The following is a 14197-nucleotide window of genomic DNA, read 5'->3' on the forward strand; positions in this document are numbered from 1 at the left end:
GCTCCTTTGCAGGGGGAGATGTGCTCTTATTTTTTGAATTTCCGGCTTTTCTGCTCTGCTTCTTCCCCATCTTGTGGATTTTATCTGCCTCTGGTCTTTGATGATGGTGACGTACTGATGGGGTTTTGGTATAGGTATTCTTCCTGTTTGGTAGTTTTACTTCTAATAGTCAGGACCCTCTGCTGTAGGTCTGTTGGAGGTTGCTTGAGGTCCACTCTAGACCCTGTTTGCCTGGGTATCAGCAGCAGAGGTTGCAGAAGATAGAATATTGCTGAACAGCGTGTGTACCTGTCTGATTCTCATTTTGGAACCTTCCTCTCAGGGGTGTACTCCACCCTGTGAGGTGTGGGGTGTCAGACTGCCCCTAGTCGGAGATGTCTCCCAGTTAGGCTACTCAGGGGTCAGGGACCCACTTGAGCAGGCAGTCTGTCCATTCTCAGATCTCAACCTCCGTGTTGAGAGATCCACTGCTCTCTTCACAGCTGTCAGACAGAGTCGTTCGGGTCTGCACAGGCCTCTGCTGCTTCCCCTGTTGTTTTTTAGCTGTGCCCTGTCCCCAGAGGTGGAGTCTACAGAGACAGGCAGGTTTCCTTGAGCTGCTGTGAGCTCCACCCAGTTCGAGCTTCCCACGGCTTTGTTTACCTACTTAAGCCTCAGCAATGGTGGGCGCCCCTCCCCCAGCCTCACTGCTGCCTTGCAGTTAGAACGCAGACTGCTGTGCTAGCAATGAGGGAGGCTCCGTGGCCGTGGGACCCTCCCGGCCAGGTGTGGGTATAATCTCCTGGTGTGCCCGTTTGCTTAAAGCGCAGTAATGGGGTGGGAATTACCTGATTTTCCAGGTGTTGTGTGTCTCAGTTCGCCTGGCTAGGAAAAGGGATTCCCTTCCCCCTTGCACTTCCCAGGTGAGGCAATGCCTCGCCCTGCTTCAGCTCTCACTGGTCGGGCTGCAGCAGCTGACCAGCACCGATTGTCCAGCACTCCCTAGTGAGATGACCCCAGTACCTCAGTTGAAAATGCAGAAATCACCGGTCTTCTGTGTGGCTCGTGCCGGGAGTTGGAGACTGGAGCTGTTCCTATTTGGCCATCTTGCTCCGCCCTTCTCCACCATTTTACTCTTCTTTCTAAGTATTCTCCTTAACATTAGGTTGGTGCAAAAAAATTGTGGTTTTTGCATTATTTAAATTTTCCATTTGATATTGGAATACATTCTTAAATAAATGTGGTTATGTTATACATCATTTTAATGCACATTTCTTGCTTTTTTTTTGTTAGTAACTTATTACTTGCTGTTGATTTTGTATTTACTTTAGACTATGGAATTAATGTTAGATAAAAAGCAAATTTGAGCAATTTTCTTATTCGACTCCAAAATGAGTCAAAAAGCAACAGAGAAAACTCATAACATCAGCAATGCATTTGGCCTAGGAACTGCTAACAAGCGTACAGCAGTGGTGATTCAAGAAGTTCTGCAAAGGAGAAGAGAGCCTTGAAGATGAGCAACTTAGTGACCGGCCATTGGAAGTTGACAATGGCCAATTGAGAGCAATCATCAAAACTGATCCTCTTTCAACTACAAGAAGAGTTGCCAAAGAACTCAATGTCTACTATTCTACAGTCATTTGGCATGTGAAGCAAGTTGGAAAGGTGAAAAAGCTTGACAAGTGGGTGCATCATGAGCTGAGTGAAAATAAACAAAGATCATCATCTTGCAGTGTTTCTCTAATTCTACACAACAACAAGCCATTTCTCCATCAGACTGTGACATGTGACGAAAAGTAGATTTTATACTCTAACCGATGATGATCAGCTCAGTGGTGGGACTGAAAAGAAACTCCACAGCACTTCCCCAAACCAAAATTGCACCAAAAAAAGGTCATGGTCCCTGTTTGGTGGTCTGCTGCCAATCTGATCCACTACAGCTTTCTGAATCCAGGTGAAACCATTACATCTGGGAAGTATGCTCAGCAAATCCATGAGATACACCAACAACTGGAACACCCATGGCTGGCATTGGTCAACAGAAAGGGCCCAATTCTCCATGGCAACATTCAACCGCAAGCCACACAACGACCGCTTCAAAAGTTGAACAAATTAGGCTACAAAGTTTTGCCCCATCCACCATAATCACCTGACCTTTCGCCAACCAACAACCACTTCTTCAAGCATCTCAACAACTGTGTGCAGGGTAAAAGTTTCCACCACCAGCAAGATGCAGAGAATATCTTTCCAAGAGCATGTCGAATCCCAAAGCATGGATTTTTATGCTACAGAAATACACAAACATTTATCACTGGAAAAAATGTCTTGACTGTAATGTGTCCTATTTTGATTAATACAGATGTGTTTGAGCCTAGTTATAATGATTTAAAGTTCATGGTCTGAAACCGCAATTACTTTTGTACTAGTCTTTATCATTTCCGATCTTGAACTTTGAATTTATACTATCATAGTTTCACTTTATTATCTTAATGCTTCCTTATTATAACATCATGTTCTTTTTTCTTTATTTTCTACCTTCTTTCATCCCTGACAAAATTAACTAAATTACACTGAGTTTGAGCAAATCTAACAGTTTTGCACAAATTCACATTTTAATATCTGTTTATGAAAAACTTACGCATGCAAACTTGCTCTCAGACAGGCTGCTCTTTCAAGTAGATTTGTATAAACATACATTTGCCCTGCAGGTGTGGGGAAATGCTCCTCATCAGAAATGCTGATCAGACAATAGTATGAGTAAAGAGGGCCTCCTCCTTTCCTTCCCTTCCTGGTCCCAAAGACCTGTTAACCATGGCTGCCTCCCTGCTTATCAACTGACACACTGCTGTCATATGCTGTTAAATAAATGCAGCTTGCAAAAGTGCTTGCCCATTGGTCTTTTCCATGGTTACTTTATGGACTAAATTTTGTCCCCAATGTTTATATGTTGAAACCCGGCCTCTTATTGTGATCATATTTGGAGCTAGGGCCTTTGGGAAGATAATTAAGCTAACATGAGGCCTTAAAAATGGGGCCCCAATCTAGGACTAATATCCTCATAAGAAGAGGAAGAGTGCTGGGTGCAGTGGCTCACACCTGTAATCCCAGCACTTTGGGAGGCTGAGGCGGGCAGATCACCTGAGGTCAGGAGTTCGAGACCAGCCTGGCCAACATGGTGAAATCCTGTCTCTACTAAAAATACAAAAATTAGCTGGGTGTGGAGGCAGGAGCCTGTAATCCCAGGTACTCAGGAGGTTCAGGGAGGAGAATCACTTGAACCCTGGAGGCAGAAGTTGCAGTGAGCTTAGCTTATGTTACTACAGTACAGCCTGGGTGACAACAGTGAAACTCTGTCACAGAAAAAAAAAAAAAAAGAAGAGGAAGAGACACCAGGGATTCCCTCTCTCTTTGAACACACACAGAAGAGGCCACGAGAGGAGAAGCCTCACCAGAAATCAACCATGTCAGTTCCTTGACCTTGGACTACTAGTCCAGAACTGTGAGAAAATAAATTCCTGTGGTTTAATCCATCCAGTGTGTGGTTTTCTTATGGCAGCCATAGAGGGCTAACTCAGTTATCTAATAATCAAATCAAACTTCTGTGAACTACTTTGTGACTACACTATGCTGGGTCCTGTGGTCTGAACCCAACCGCTGACTTTTAGAAATAATCAGCTTAGAAGACAATGGGGCTGTTCTCTGTTCCTGGTGTAAAATTTGTCAGTCATTATTACTCTCTGGTACTCCTTAGAGAACTGAAGTTCTGAAGTGACGTGGGATCTCAACACAGTCTTATTTTAGAAATTTAACATGTCCAGAACCAGTTATTCATCAAAACTTTGCCAGACTTAAACTTAGTACACTTCTTCCCAAGCCAAGGGCTGCTGCTGCTAGCTAGAGGATGGCTTACAGTGAGGGGTTCAGGGAAGTACATTTTTTCTTGGCCAGATACCTCCAGCTCCCAAGCCCTCACAAGATGCTGGCTTCAGATTCACTGGAAGAAACAGGAGGTAAGAGACTGACATGTGCCATAGGACTCACCACACATATTCATTTGAAGAGTAACTCAGTCTTAATATGGAATTGTTCCAGCGTGCTTTCGGTGCTATCTCCAACCTCCTTGGTACCCCACAAATGCGTGTGGACAAAACAATGTCACACAGTTAAGAAAACAGCAGAAATGCTACTTGGTAGGCTGAAGCAGGAGAATCGCTTGAACCCGGAAGGTGGAGGTTGCACTGGACCGAGATCGCACCATTACACTCCAGCCTGGGCAACAAGGGTGAAACTAGGTATCGAAAAAATAAAAAATAAATAAATAAAAATAGTAAAAAAAGAAGAAATAAAACTTCAGTTACTTTGAATCTGGTATTCTATGTGACTGATTGAAACTCTTATTTGATTAAATATTTTTAAAAGTGGAAACTGTGAGGTATAGCATTTTTGTTTCAAACTTTAATTCATGCATGAAATGTTATTCATACATGCACATCTTTAAAATAGAAAGTTATTTCTGGGATTGTTTTGCTTATTTAACACTATATTGTCCACTTTATTTTAGGTTTTATCATTTTTATTACTTATTGGCATAATTATATAGATGAAGTTAATTAAAAGAAAAATTTCACTGTCCATATTTCCTTTCTTTGCCATTTATATTATTAACTCAAATGATTAATACAGAAAATAACTGTGTTCTACAAAAGAAGATAATTGTTTTCTAAAAAAGGACTTGCTATGATTGTAAATAAAGTAAGTTGGCTGTGCCACTGAGGAAAGTATAGCATGGTGCCTGACTTAGCTTGGGTACCTGGGGACCTCCCCAACAAAGGAACTCATGAGGGGACTCTGCCCTCTGTCCACTTTGGGGGATCAGCCTTGCATTCCATCCTGCCATACTTCTTGTCTGCAGTTTCTTCTAGGCATGGATTTCCCATGGCAGCTCCCCTCACCTCACCAATTTCTATCTGGGATCTCCTTTCTCAGTGCATAACCTTGGCAAATGCTCACAAGGCATTAAAGACTAGCAGTAGTTTTATCTACTCTGTGCAACTTTTCTTGTCACTGTTCGAAGAATATTGCTCCATTTCTACCTGAGCCCCACACATACTCCTCAACAGACTCTTATGTGATTAACTCCTTTTTTTGATGAAATAGTTTAAACATATGCTGAGACTATATAATTAGGTTCTTTTATGGGAAATAATTCAAATGTAGATATAAGTACAGAAAATAACCAATTCTCACATGCCCAGAAATCATATTTAACAATTGGAGATATTTGTCATTTTTGGCTCGGGTCTTTAAATTAGTATTAATATTTTAATAATAATGTTATTATTGCTACCGACATAGACTATACTATGTGCCATTAAAGGCCACTTTTCATTACCATTCCCTCCATCCATTGGTAGAGGTAACCAGGATTCTTCTGAACAATGTCCTATACATTTGCTATTAATTTATGTACCCATCAAAATGTATTACATATAAATACACATTAATTTATATGAATATCTACATGTTAAACAAATTTATAGTATTTATATACATTGTCAATTTTTAAAGATTTTTAAAATTAAAGCAAATTGTATCATAGTGCTCATATATTTTACTACTTGTTTATTTCTACTTACCATTAAGTTTTCAGGTTTTAATCATTTTGATACATTTTATTAATGAAGGCTATGGTATAAACATTCTTTTGTACATGCCCCATCTTATCCATTCCTCTAATGGTGGAAATTTCCAAAATTATGGCACCATTTATTCACGCATATTTAATACATGTATGTGCCCACTTCTCTGATCTCTGTCAACTCTTGGAATTTCTGGTCTTTTAGACACTGGCAACTTGATGGATGTGGCACAGAATCTTGGGGTTTCAATTTACTTTTTCTTCCTGATTACTATTAAGGAAGCTTCTGGGATTCTTCAGTGAACACATTGAAGAAAGGTGTCTGCTCTTTTCAAGCTGATACCTGATGGAGTCAGGAGATAGAGACAATAAGCTATAGCCATAGAACATAAATGAATTAGCAAGTATATAAGTGATCGTCTGTATCTGTGTCTCCACCTGAATCTCATGTCCAATTGTAATCCCCAGTGTTGGAGGTGTGGCATGGTGGGAGGTGATTGGCTCATGGGGGCGATTTCTTATAAATGGTTTAGCACCATTCCCTCGGTGATTGTAACTGAGTGAATTATCATAAGATCTGTTGTTCAAAAGTGTGTAGCACCTTCTCCCTCTCTCTCTTTCTCCTGTTCCAGCCATGTGAGACACCTTGCTCCCCTTTGCCTTCCACCATGAGTGTAAGCTTCCTGAGGACCCCCTGGGAGCTGATGCCACCAGGCATCCTGTACAGCCTGCAGAACCATGAGCCAATGAAACCTCTTTTTAAATAAATTACCCAGCCTCAAGTATTTTTTTATAACAATGCAAGAACAGACTAATACAGTAAGTCCTTAGAAGATTTTACACACCTAATATATTAATAAAAGGTGAAAACTATTAATGAAAAATCAGGGGGAAAAAATAACCAGATTTGCCACTTGTTTTCCTCTATCCAGAACAATTGAGAAATAATCTTCCCCTGCTTATCAATTTCTTTCATGTCTAGCAAAACCACATGAATCGATGCTAAAATTAATATATCATGACTGGTTGCTCTCAATACCTTGGTATTAAAACTTTAATTGTGAAGAATATTGCCTTTGCTAATGGCCATAGGACTGCTCTGGTCATCTTTTTCTGTATAACAAACTACTCCAAAACAGTAGCTTAAAACATTGGCAATAATCTGGCTTGCTCACCAATGTGGGGAATAACTAGGTTCGGTTTGGCAGCTCTTACTTGTGGTCTCTCATGCCATTGAAGTCAGATGGTGGTTGAGATTGGCACCATCTACAAGGCACCTTCCCTCACATGCCTGCCCCTTGGGCTGGGAGATTCAAACAGTAGGGGCTGGAAGAACTGGGGTTCCCTGGGTGTCTCTGTCTCTACGAGGTCTCTCCACTTGGTCTTTCCATATGGTCATCTCAAGATAATGAGACATCTTACAAGTCACATCATGACTGGTGGAGTCAGTGTCCCACGAGAAATAAGCAGAAGCTACACATGCTTTTTTAAGGTAGCCATGGAAGCCATGTCTTTTTTGTCACTTTCTATTTGCCGAGGCAATCCCAAAGTCCCACCTTGCCAAAGTCCCAGGGGAAGGGAATGCAGACCTTGCCTTTTGATGGCAAAGTGTCAGATAATTTGCAAAAGTGTTTTAAAACCACCATAACAGCAGATTATAATCACATGTCAAAACAAACCATATGTCTACTTAAGCTTCTCATTTTGAAAAATATCTTAAAAATTAAGCCCAGAAGTTCCACCAGATATATGTACAGTGAAGGCAAATAATTTTGTTGAAAATCCTTTTCAAAGAATGTTCTTAATGTTCTTAACAAAGAGAAGCTGCCCACCATAAAATAGTCATTATTATGAGCATTTTTTCCTTCTACATCATTTTACTGTCAGAATTGTATCCCAATAAGATAAAAACGGAAATGAAATAGCTCAGTGTTATACAGACTGCATAGATAGGCTTCTAGGAACAAGGACCCTTGAAAAATGTATTGGAGACAAAACAATTTCAGAAAAGACAAGCAATCCATCAAAAAAGTGATACATATTTTACTAAAAAGGTACCTCTCTACTAGCATATAGTATTTTATGTTTGAAAATTTCCACTGCACAAATCTCTCATAGCAGATAATAGCAACTGGAGATATTAGATCAAAATTTATTGACTGTCTTTGATCTTCAAGGTGTTGTGGTGTATCCTAAGGATACAAAAAAACTTTGATACAAAGTATTTGTCCTCAAAGAGTTTACAATTTTGTGAACCCACAATGCACACTTAAAAATTACCAATGGGGCTAATAAAATAATGAAAATTGCAGCTACAACTTCTGGAATGCTGTTGTATGCCAAACACAGTTCTAAACACATTGCTTATGATATCTTTTTATTCCTGGTTAGATTCAGGATGTGCAAACTTTCTACTTACTTTGCATCTGAGAAAAAGGTGAGATATGTCATCACAAATTAATTTTATAGCGAGATTATAGCCACTATACCAAACTAAGGTCCACATACAGTGCCAATATGTGTGTTACAGATAATACACAATGATTGGCAAGGACATTAAATATCATCTCAATTCAGAGATGGGGAATACAGCCTTCACTTTGGGGGTAGTTAGAAAATATTTAGAGAAAAAAACAGTGTTTGAGCTAACCCTTGAAAAATGACGAGGTAGGATTCAGATAAGCCATAAAGGAGTGAAGGAAATGCCTCTGGTCATATAAGCAAGTTAAGGTTTCATGGCAAGATGGAGTAAAACCATGAGGAAGTGATTTTCTATATAACATATCATCTGGTTGAAAGATCACTTGGAGAAAAAAGTCATAAAAACACATGGTCTAGTATTGTATATGAGGAATGCTTCAGGAAAAAATTATTTTATTATATATGGCATTCAAATAAGGGTGGTAGGTGATTTGCAGCTCCTTTGTGAATTTTGAATTTATTCATTGTGTATAAAGTGAAAGTTGATCGTTTATGTGTAACAGAAAATGTGACTTTCAGGTACAGGAAACAACCAAGCTGCAATGAGCACTGTAACTGTCAAGACTGTTGATGTAAATACAGGGAAAAGGATTCTCTTTCTTTCTCTGCTGGTTCAGAACCTGGAAGGATGTTCCATGGGGTTGCAGTCAGCCAGCTGAGACCTCAGGGGAGGGTAACAGTGATTTTAAAATGTGGAGAATACCAGAGTAAGGGAGAGCTGAGAGATGAAGAAAAAATAGATTCACTTTAGTCCAAACACATGCACATTTAAAACTAGTCTTACCACTGAACCTTTCATTACATGATTCTTTTTGCTTCAGCCAAGTTGGATTGGTTTTTGTTGTTTATTTGCAACCATAAGATTTCCATGTAATAGATGATCTTAGGATATGGCATCAGAAAATACAGAGTCAAAATCTGTACACAATCAAATTAGCTAACAATATTCATTCTTTCATTCATCATTCATTTATCAAATAATTTTAATTCTACCTTGTAAGCAAGATCTAGCACCAAGCTGAAATATAGAGCTGAAAAGTTTGTTGAGCTGGCTTCAAGGGCTCAGAGTCCAGTGAAAGGTTTCCTGTGCAAGTCGTTATAATCCAGGAGTGGTAAATGTTATAGTGCAAACAAGTGCTAAGGGCAAATGTTACATAGGCCTAGAGCATCTAGATCTGTTTTGCAAACTGAGGGAGACTTAAGGTGGGAAATGCTGTCTACAATGAGAATTAAAGCATGGTCACTATGGAATCCATACTTTCTCCTTTGCAATCTATGCATCACTGAGTGTTTTTAAGATTTATAGTTGTATTTTTCTTCCCAAGTCCTCTCCAGAACAATAGTGTTTGAAGTACTTTCTGTGAATCAGCATGCTTAGAAATGCTTGGTGGTAACAAAACACCAAAACTTCAGGTATTGACTTTAAGATATTGATGTAACCACAGGGAGGATGATTGTTGCTGTAAAACTTCACAAGGCAGGAATTGGGCCAACCCCACTGGAGGCCATCAATGTGTGCGCCATGGTTTTGGAATATGGTTTACATCTTTGACATTTAAATGAAACTTTCTTGGAAGACATATACTTCTTTGTATATTTCAGACTCAGTGGAAAGAATAATGTGCCTGTTTTTTTGTTTGTTTGTTTTCAGATTATCTCTGACTCTGAGCCAAAGTGATATTTGGAGAGCAAGGTAGGCTTATGTAGAATCACAGATCGTTGCATGACCAGAAACGATCTAATGATTGACAAGAAAGACTCTATAAAGCAGTGGATTTGTCCTTTTGCCTTGACATCTTGAAAACTTAAAGTTTAGAAGTACAGCTAGAGCAACAAGCACACATTCAGTTCCTGAAAACCTACAATATCTTTGAAGGTTATTTTTAAATTTTGATTTTATATGTTCCAACATTTTATTATGAACATTTTCAAACATATAGCAAAATTAGATTAATTTTACAGTGAATGTCCTCTAGGGGCAGGGATGTCCAATCTTTTGGCTTCCCTGGGCCACAATGGAAGAAGAAAAATTGTCTTGGGCCACACATAAAATATACTAATGATACCTGATGAACTAAAAAAATAAAAATCTCAAAATAAATCTTATAATGTTTTAAGAAAGTTTACAAATTTATGTTGGGCCACATTTAAAGCCATCCAGGGCTACATGCAGCCTGTGGGCTACAAGTTGTAGGAGCTTGCTCTAGAGCCTACTATTAAAATTTTACTGTAGTTGTTTTATCAGATGTCATCCTCCTTTTTATCAGAATTTCCATCTATGAATCCATCTTATCTTTTATATTCATTTCACAGTAAATTAAATAACTGTGCATGATAAATACTCCAGCCTGCATGTCATTAACTACAGCACAAGATTCGTTTACAGTGTTTTATGCCCTTTGAGGTAACATTTACAGAAGATGAACTGCATAAATCTTATTTTGTTTTGCTAAGTGTTGACAAATGCATACACTTGAGTTACCAAACCCCTATTAATAACTAAACTTTACTACCACCCCAGGAAGTTTTCTCTTGATTTCTCCCATGTGTTTCTTGCTACCATCAGCATCCCAGGAAATTGCTACTGATTTTTTTTTTTCTACCATAGACTAGATTTGTGTATTTAAAAAATTAATATGAATAGAATCCTATAGTGTGGGATTTTTTATGTTAAGTTTCCTTTATTCAGCATAGTAACTTTTTGAGATACACCCTTGGTATATATGGTTAATTCTTTTTTATTGCTGAATAATATTTTTGAATGATTACATCACAGTTTATTTATGTATTGTTCTATCAATGGACACCAGGATTCTATATTTTGGCTAACATGCATAAATCTTCTATGAGTATATATGTAAGTATTTTGTGAACATGTATCTTTATCTCTCTTGGGTACATGCATAACTTTAGAATTGCTGAGGAGGCATGTGCTTAGTACCATTTTATATTGTTACTAACACTGTCACAGATTTACTGCTCCTTATGCCCTACTAGCATTTGTTATCAATTTTTAATTCTGGCCATCCTAGTGAGGGGTAGCTGTATCTCACTGAAGTTCTCAAGGATGTTTATCTGTTGTCTAATAATGCTGATTTTTCATGTTCTTATTGGCCATTTTTATATCTTTTTTTCGGAGGTGTCTGTGAAAATGGTTTACTCATATTTTTACGGTATTGGTTGTCTATTATTGAAATGTAAGTTTCCCATAAACCCTGATTACCAGCCCTTTGCCAGAACTGTGTGAGTGTGTATAACATTTTAATATGTTTTCACTATCTGTGGCTTGTTAATGAATGGAAATTTTATTTTGTCAAAGTTAAATTTTTAATTTTTTCCATTACTCTGCTTTTTATTATGGATAGATGCTTTTATTGTGTTTATTTATTTACTTTTTGTCTCCCATCTTGTCTAAGTTTATATTGTGTTTAGTTTTGAAAATGACTTTAATCCCTTTTGAGACCAAGTCTGAGGTCAACCTAAAGAGTTAAAATGGTTTCAGCAGAAATCCAATCTCTGTGATATTGATAATCTATTTATTCAATTCTTGTCTCAGTTTAGTTCCATTGGTTTGTCAGGTTCTTTGCAAGAACACGATGGTGAACAAAACAAACAGAGCTCTGCTGTCCTACAGCAGTAAGGAGCAGATGAGTCAGGGAAAGAGGTGAATGTGTGGAGGGGCACCATGTTAGAAAAAAAGAGCAGGAAACGCCGCTCTGATAAATGTTTATTTAGGCAAAGACTGTAATGATAACCAAAGTGATATGACCCATTTTTTTGAGCCTTTTCTATGAGCCAAACAGGTCGGTCTGTTTCACGTGTGCAATCAATTCACTCTTTGCACTACGTTAGAAGACACTCTTCTTATGCTTGTAGAATATTGAGATCCTTCTCACTGCAAGAAAACAAAGAAAATTAAAGACGACATGGGGACAAAGAAAATGTTTCACCTTCAAAGGTGAAATATAAGTTGAATCTTGGTCTACCTGAGTCCTTAGCCATTATGTTCATGGAGACACCTATTTATAAAAATAAAAAATAAAAAATAATGTGTATGTGTGTTGGGGTGTGTGTGTGTGAAAGAGAGAGAGAGAGATTGAGAGAAAGGGATGGAAACAGAGTTAATTTTATGTGCCAACTTGGCTGAGTCACAATGCCCAGATATTGCTCACACATATACATATTTCTTTTTCTTTTTTTCTTTTTTCTTTTTTTTTTTTGAGAAGGAGTCTCACTCTGTCACCCAGGCTGGAGTGCAGCGGCACGATCTCGTCTCACTGCAAGCTCCTCCTCCCAGGTTCACACCATTCTCCTGCCTCAGACTCCTAAGTAGCTGGAACTACTGGAGCCCACCACCACACCTGGCTAATTTTTTCTATTTTTAGTAGAGATGGGGTTTCACCATGTTAGCCGGGATGGTCTCAATCCCCTGACCTTATGATCCACATGCCTCAGTCTCTCAAAGTGCTGGGATTCTAGGCATGAGCCACTGCGTGCAGCCGTATGTACATTTCTGTAGGGGTATTTCTTGGATCAGATTAACATTTAATTGCTGGATTTGGAGCCAAGCACATTGCTCTCCATAATGTGGGTGGATCTCATCTAATCAGTTGCTGGACTTAATAGAACAAAGACCGACTTACACTGTCCCCCACCTCCAACAAGAAGAAATTCTGCCAGCAGATGGCCTTTAGCCTTAAATGGCAGCACTGGCTTTTCCCTCGATTTCCAGCCTACTAACCTTAGCTTTTGAACTTGTCAGTCTCTGTTAACAGCTTAAAATAATTATCTCTCTCTCTCTCTCTCTCTGTGTACATCTCATTGGTTGTGTTTCTCTAAGGAACTTCATTAGGTTGTTGCAAACTCCATTAGGTTGCTACAAAAGTAATTGCAGTCTTTACCATTACTTTCAATGGCAAAAATTGCAAAACTTTTGCACCAACTGAATACAATTCCTGTATGTGTCTGTGGCTGTGTGTGTGTGTCTATGTAATGTGTTTCAGACTTTTACATATATGAGAAAACCTGATTATGTGCTTATTCAGGAAATGGACAAATTGGACTTGCCCAAGTCACCCATTGGAGCTATTAATAGTGACTTAACCTGAGCAGAATTTAATGCACATGCTCAAATGAAAACTAGTGTGTGGCTTATGGATATATAAGGCTGATACACCATGCATATTTAATTTCACTTTATCTTACAACCCCATTAAACAGTTGACACAAGACTCTTTTTTGTTGGTTGGTTGGTTATAAACATGAAAAAGAGTGGCAGCATCATGGAGAGACACAGCAACAGTATTTTGGAAGATGGAAAACACTGGGGGTGAGGATTCACTCACTTAGTAAAACCCCATGGGCAGGAGGGTGGGCGGAAGGGGTGTGAACTGCAAAACAACATGATTTACATTGCATTATCTCTAAGAGCTCAGCAGCATAGAGCCACCACATCCTGCCGATTTTTCTGGCATTAAATGCAGCTTCCACATTGCCACCAAAGAGAGAATTCTGAAACGCTAATATGACTATGTTACTCCTTAGTGTTCTAAACACTTCCTTTAGTGTCTACCCATTGTCCTCAGAATAAAATCTAAGTCTTTTAATCAGCATGTCCTTTATTTTCTGATTTCTTTCTACATTTCAGCCTTAGGTATCTCTACACCCTCTCACATTCTCTATCCTCTAACCATACTGAATTATGTGCTACCCCTGACAGAGCTCCAGTGCACCTGCAGTCAAACGTTAATGAAGCATTTATTCATAAACACCAAAAAGCAAATGCTATGGACAAGAAACTATATTATAACATGAGCATAGCACAAGAGACAAAGGCATGGGTTTGTGGGTCTGGTCATATTTTTTATGTGGAACATGAGTTTTACTCGATGTATGTGTTAATTCACAAGTTTCTTGTGTCCTGAGATAGTAAAAAGGCAAAATAGATATGATTTCAGAGCATGGTTTGGCTGAAGCAGATTTTCCCAGCCCCGATTAACTACAGGAAAGATACTGGAAATTCAAAATTCCCAGAATTCTCACTCTATTTCTATTTTTAGAGAGAAGTAGATGAAGGGATGTTCGCCCTCTTTGACAGGA

This window comes from Colobus angolensis, unplaced genomic scaffold (genome assembly GCF_000951035.1).
Source record: "Colobus angolensis palliatus isolate OR3802 unplaced genomic scaffold, Cang.pa_1.0 Scaffold20, whole genome shotgun sequence".
In the NCBI taxonomy this organism is placed as follows: domain Eukaryota; kingdom Metazoa; phylum Chordata; class Mammalia; order Primates; family Cercopithecidae; genus Colobus; species Colobus angolensis.